The sequence below is a fragment of the Artemia sp. Qi Xiang Cuo genome, chromosome 20 (genome assembly GCF_049724085.1).
Source record: "Artemia sp. Qi Xiang Cuo chromosome 20, ASM4972408v1, whole genome shotgun sequence".
NCBI lineage: Eukaryota > Metazoa > Arthropoda > Branchiopoda > Anostraca > Artemiidae > Artemia > Artemia sp. Qi Xiang Cuo.
The window spans coordinates 48,686,469-48,693,420 of record NC_142813.1 but is presented as its reverse complement, the minus strand read 5'-3'; the positions used below and the strand labels follow the sequence as shown (position 1 = coordinate 48,693,420).

At 37.9% G+C, this 6,952-nt stretch overlaps 1 pseudogene; it reads right to left on the bottom strand.

Annotated features, from left to right (window-relative positions):
* Window positions 1-498: 498 nt before the first annotated feature.
* LOC148940305 (uncharacterized) lies at window positions 499-1,601 on the bottom strand (annotated as a pseudogene).
* Between the last annotated feature and the right edge of the window lie 5,351 nt (window positions 1,602-6,952).

Below are 6,952 nucleotides of genomic sequence, written 5' to 3'. Positions count from 1 at the left end.
AAGTGTATGTAACCAACGAGCATTCTTATTTGTGGTGCCCAGGCACAGGGCTTCCACACCAAGTTTTCCGGGTATGCTGGTGTGCCTTTGGTTCACTATCAGCTATGATTCTAGCTTCAGGTGTATGTAACCAACCAGCATTCTTATTTTAAACCAATGTACAATTCATTCATATACAAATGTCGATCCATATGGTCTTAAAACTAAATACAAATTCCCTAATTATTTTCAAAAATAAATTTTGTTATGAAGTAATTAAATAGGAACTAGAAGCAGTTGAATATTTCTGAGTTGTTATTATTTAGTGCAATTGATATATTTTCCTTCAGTAGAATTCAGTTCATAAAATAGAAAAAAAAAGTTAAAACCATTTTCAAATATCTTCCCTTATGTTATGTTTCCTTTAGGTATACTTTAGTTCAAAACATAGATTTAAAAATTTTAAAAACACTTAAAAAAATCTTAGCAATATCTTTGCAGAACAGCAAAAGTCATACCTTAACAGTCCATTGTTCATTGACCCATCAATTTCATATTTGAATCATCGCAAATACACCTTGTACCTTCCAACGTTCGCCTGTAAGCGTAATAGTGACCGGAGTTGAAATTAATACCTGAATGAACGACAATGGGTATTGCTCTATATCGTTCCAAGGATGCCACGATGTCATTGTAGCTAACGTCAGATATGACCTCACACATTGTTCTTTTCATCAACAAGTGATCTGGATCAAAACCAATTATTCTTCTCGTAAATTTATGTGCCATTGCACTCCTGTCCAAGTTAATCGCAAGAAACTGCGAAATTTCAGTAAAAACTGTCTGTGATCTTATTTGATGTTCATTTGGGCAAAATTTTCCAACTGGATTTGGACTTAAAACTGCACTAAATTGAATGGCTGACGTCTCAACAACCTCTTCATAAGGTGGTGCCTCAGGATTAAGAACTCCTGGAACTGGAAAATAGCAAACTTTTCTATTTGTCATATTATCACCACTTTGGCTCAAGTTACAGCGGTGACAGGCCAAAAATTTATTATTCTTGAACTGACATAGTCTACCAAGAGGACTGAGGGTAGTTGATGACACTAGTTGACACTAGTCTTACTTTTCTTCCTTCTAGGAGAAACAGCTTCTATGCTACCTATTTTCATGACGTCATCGTTCAAATTAGTTGTTGGTGTTTGGATGATTTTCAGTAATGTAAGATCTGGTCTAAAACTGCTCCTAAGACGATTAAACTCTGAGATGGCTTCTATGTCAGCAATAATTTAACATGGATCAAGTTCCACAAGATGCAGCCCTGCGCTAGTTGTAACCCTGGATAATACAACATAAATCATCCCCGGTCCAAAGCAACGACTTCCTGCATCAACGATAGCACATTCCAAGCTCAGGCCTTGAGAATAGTAATAGTGAGAATAGCTCAGGCCTTGAGACTTGTGAATAGTAATTGCAAATGCTAGTTGCAATGGAAACTGTTTCCTAGTATAATAAACCTCTTTGAGTGCTTCAAATCGAACTGTAGCACGGCCTATGCTTGTCAATTGTTCTTGACCATCAAATTGTACCAAAAAATTCACTATCTCACCAGACGGCATAATTTTAAACTTTTTAACGTAGCCCATAGATCCGTTTACTTACGGATCCACAGCAATATTTCTTTGATGCATTACTCGTTTGCGGGCATCAAAATAACCGGCACTTTGCCTTTCCTTACACAAAATACAATAAAATTTGGTAATTTCTTCTGAGGTGGCTCGCGACATGCATCCAAACTTTCGTGTAGAAAGACACTGGAGATGCTGTTCTTCACAATTTCCAAGCCTTATGTGTGCAAGAGTATCTGCATAAGGCTTGTCCTTTTTTTGCCTCATGTTGATTGTCAGCTAATCATACTCAAATTCATGCCATAGATTAAAGGATCCCATGGATCCAAGTCTATTTTTGACCTCTAGACGAGTAAGAGGAATAAACGGCGGATTTGCCGACACGGGCCTCAATTGAAGAAAATCTCCAAAGAGAACAAAGTTGGCATTTCCAATTGGTAAATTATTAGATTTAATTTCCGCCAAGCGCAAATGAATATACATCAGCATAAGAGAAGAAACCATGCTTATTTCATCTATAATGAACAGTCGAGTTCGTCTAAGTGTTTTTCGAAGCGTCAGCAATTGTTTGGTGGATAATGATGCATACTTTGCAGTTGTCTGCTGGTAAACTGGCAGACTTAAACATCGATGAATGGTAACACCCTTTATACTATGAGCAGCAAGTACAGTTGGGGCCATAACAACTACTGGACAATCCTCCCTCGCAAACCTCCTAGTACACAGTTCCCCCAAAGCCAGGAACTATCATTCAAATGGGTTTGTCATTGCTGCCGTTTTTTAGGTTGCCTATAATTCTGTCAACAATTCTCTTCTGATCTAAATTAAGGGAATTGAAGTCATTTGACACCTCTTCACTTGTGATTGACTCTAGTAGCTGTCTATTTGCATTGACTAAATCTTCCATGGCATCAGCCACTCTATCAATGATTTCTCCTTGTATAGCGTTTTCTGGATCATCAATCTCCTGCTGCCCATCAGTTAAGTAATTCATTTGATGAGCCTGAATTTCTGTGACTCGCTGGCGTACTCTTGTCTCAAATTCGGCATCGCATGTGGTTTTATTTACCAGCTTCTCATGATAGGCAATCATGGCTGGATATTTTTCACTTTATATGCAATATGTCTCAAAGTTGTTGAAGTCACAAACAGGAATATCGCATTCATTTCTCCATGGCTTGAACCATTTCAACAACATACCATAGTACTGGTCCTTCTTTTCGTCAGATTCAAAAGTATTGACCTTTTTGTGCTGTATAATATATGGTTTTCGAGTGCGCCGTCTTAACAAAAATGAGCCTGTTTTCAGAAGCATTTTTTCATCATTGCCCCATAGTTCACGTTCATGCCAAGGCAACAGTTCATATATCCTAAAGTCTTCCATATGCTCTGGTCTATTTGGATAAACATCAGCTACCCAGTGTGCAACATACAGATCCGAATTTTGGGGATCTTTACTCGCAATTTCTTCCAATTCCTTAAATGTTTCAAGTGTCCTTTTTAGTTCTGTTTTTGTACTAAGGAGCAAAATTAAAACTTAAAACGAACAGAAATTATTCCGTTTATGAAAGGGGCTATCCCCTCCTCAACGCCTCGCTATTTACGCTAAATATTGATTTTCTCACCACTTTATATATATATATATATATATATATATATATATATATATATATATATATATATATATATATATATATATATATATATATATATATATATATATATATACATATATATATATATATATATATATATATATATATATATATATATATATATATATATATATATATATATATATATATATATATATATATATATGTTCGTCTGGACCGCCGCCAAATGTGGGAAGATGCTACCGTGTCGTTAGAGAAAGCAGCACGCTCACATGATACCCGCAAGCTTTACCAGATCCTGAAAGAGTCCGTTGGTAAGAAAGCTGCTGTCTCAGAAATAGTCAAAGACAGATCAGGAAAAATCATCAGTTGTCAGAAGGAGCGCTTAGCAAGATGGAAGGATCACTTTCAGATCCTCCTAAGCCCATCCCCATCATCCGCTCCTGATGCTTTCCCACCTGCCGTTTCTAAAGAACCCTACGACGTCGAGCTGGATACACCGACCAGAGCCGAAATACTAAAAGCGATCAAGACCCTAAAGACACACAACGCCCCTGGTGAAGATGGCCTCCCCCCGGAAGTTTACAAATACGGCTCTGAGGTCACTGCTTAAGAGCTCCCGGGCAGTCTTGAAGAAGTTTGGAGGAAAAATTCTTTCCCAAAAGATTGGAAGCCATCCAACATTCTTCCCCTCTCTAAGAAAGGAGATAAAACTGAATGCAAAAATTACCGTGGAATAAGTCTTATAGACATTGCGGTCAAAATATTTGGGATCATACTCTTGAACCGCTTCAAAAGGGCTAGGGAGGAAAGAACCCGAGAAAATCAAGCCGGCTTTCGGCCAGGTAGAGGCTGTACTGATAATATCTTCGTTTTTCGCCTCATTATCCAGCAGTTTGAAAGGTACAATCTACCCCTGATCTTAATGTTCCTGGACTTTATTGCCACCTTCGACTCTGTCACTCGCCAGAAACTTTGGAAGATCTTAGAGAATGACAGAATGCCGCTGAAGTTTGTTAAACTGATGAATGCATACTATAACGCGTCAGTGAGCCGAGTTCGAGTCTATGGCGAAGAAACTGAAGAATTCCTGGTTGAGTTCGGAGTAAAACAAGGGTGTATCCTCTCTCCGACTCTGTTCAATTATTGCGTCGATTGGGTGCTTGAAAATGCACTGTCGTCCTATCCAGGAGTTCAGATCGGACAGAATCTCTCACTGACTGACCTCGATTATGCGGATGATGTTGGCCTCCTGTCAGAACTCGTAGAAGCTCAAAACATGCTTGACAACGTGGTGGCCTGGGCAGACCTGATCGGCTTGAAAGTCAGCACAGAGAAAACGAAATTCATGGCTATTAACCACGACACAGGACCATTCACACTAACTGTCAATCAAGTTCAACTGGAAAAAGTCAACTGTTTCACATACTTAGGCTCCCAAATATGTATTGACGGATCCTCCGACGCTTATATCCAACAGAGAATACAGAAAGCGCAGACAGTCTTTGCCTCCCTTCGGAAACCCTTATGGAATCGCCACGAAGTCAGTATCCTAACGAAAGTTCGAATCTACATGGCACTAGTCCGCACCGTTCTCCTTTACGGGTGCGAAACATGGTCGGTAAAACTACAGCATGAGAATACGCTGAAGGTGTTTGAGCATACCTGTCTGCGAAGAATTCTCAGAATACAGCTGCGTGACCGTATCTCCAGCACGGATCTACGTCGAATTTGCAATATTCAGAGAGATGTTGCGCTCACTATTAAAGAACGCCGTTTGAAATGGTTGGGCCATGTTTTACGGAAGCCGCCAGAATACTTGCCTCGCCAAATACTTCTAGTCGAGCCTATTAGCTCCTGGAAGAGACGCCAAGGAGGACAGAGGAAAAACTGGTGGAACCTGGCCAAATCAGACCTTGAACCTATCGGGGGATTCAGAAAGTTCGGACACAGATGGTCAACTCAGTGGCTTACTTTTGCAGAGCATTAGAAACCATGTACATTAGAAAACTAATGGACATGGCGCAGGCGTCTTCTTTGCTTGGAAATAAGCGGCTAAAGAGACTTACTGAGTTTGCAATCCTCCGCATTCTACTCTTATATCTGCATTACAAAACGTCCTAAAATTTCTTAGACAAGAACAGCATAATAATTGCCTTGTACTGGGCTATACCACTATTTAATTTGGTTGAATTGACTTTTGTTATTAATCAGGATTTCGTCTAGTGATAAATAACATTTTTGAAGTACCTAATATACAAATATTTTAAATTTGTTTGATATTTCAAACAAATTAATTTCAGCCACTAACATGGCGGTATTTTACCAAAGCTTGTCTATTTTTGAAAATGGCGTTCAAGATTAGTAATTAAAAAGGGTTTATTAATGCTTCTTGTCAAAAATATATTCTTGAAGGCCCTGCATAGGAATAAAAGATAATGCTAAATACATAAATAATGACTATAATTAATAAATAGCTAAAGTCGCCTATAAATAACACTAAAGTGTTTTTTTTAGAACTTTTAAAAGTTTTTATAGTCTAAAACTGCCCTTGTATTTCAGGAGTCATTTTTAAATAACTGGGGCAAAAAGTGAAACTTTAGCGTAAAAAGCAAGGTATTGAGAAGGGGGCAACCCCCCTAATATAAATAATAATTTCTCTTTGTTTTAAGATTTAATGTTCCTCTGTACTTTAAGTTGGAAACACTGTTTTTTTTTATAGCATAGGCTATAATGAAGCTACTCAATGACCTAAACGTAGTTAACTGCATAGAATTTTTGATTATTCACCTTCTTGAAAAATAATGAACATGTCACAAGCATAAAAACATTATAGTTTTACTTTTTGTTACAAAAAAAAAGATTTAAAAATAAATCGTGCGTGAACCAAATATGCGATGACCAAACTGTCACTCTTATATTAATAATTGAGAATTAACTGGGCCACCAAACCCCTTTAATTTTCAATTTTATAGTTTTTTTTTAGTTTTTGTAGTCTAATTAAACTGCCCTTGTATTTCAGGAGTCATTTTTAAATAATTGGAACAAAAAGTCAAACTTTAGCGTAATGAGCAAGGTATTGAGCTAATTTACAATCGAATGATCCTCCTCCGAAGCTTATACGACCGCACCTTCTATAAAAATTTTATATGCCCTCATGGCACATTTTACAACACTTGCCCGGATTCTGGGGGGCTGTTTTATCCCTGGAGTTTTGGTTCAAACCGCCATTGGGGCCATTGGATTGAGGTCCATTTGCGCTTTGAATTCCTGTTGCAATTCACATTAGGATCCGGACCACCACATTAGGATCGGGGAGGAGACAAGCACTGGGCAGGCATCTGGCCAGCTCGCACACATCAACTGAGCAGAATTCCAAGTTACTACAGTACGTTACCTTACAGTGATTTGATCCTAGATCTTTTTAATTTGAATGGATGTCGTCAAGCCACCGTACTACCGGTGACTGATAGTTTAGGTGAATTATTCTCTTTGTGATTATAATGAAGCCATAGAAAAATCGGAGAAAGATGGAACCCTGGATTATTTCTGTTGCAAATAAAACAGGCCTTATTTTGAAGGAAATTACTGCATCTAGTTGCTTTTGTAAGTAATTAAAATTTTCAGGATTTATTCTAGTTTCAATTCACCAATCAAATTTTTTATTATAACGTACTGACAAAGCTATGTATTCTTAGACCCCCCTCCCCTTATATCATTTTTTAC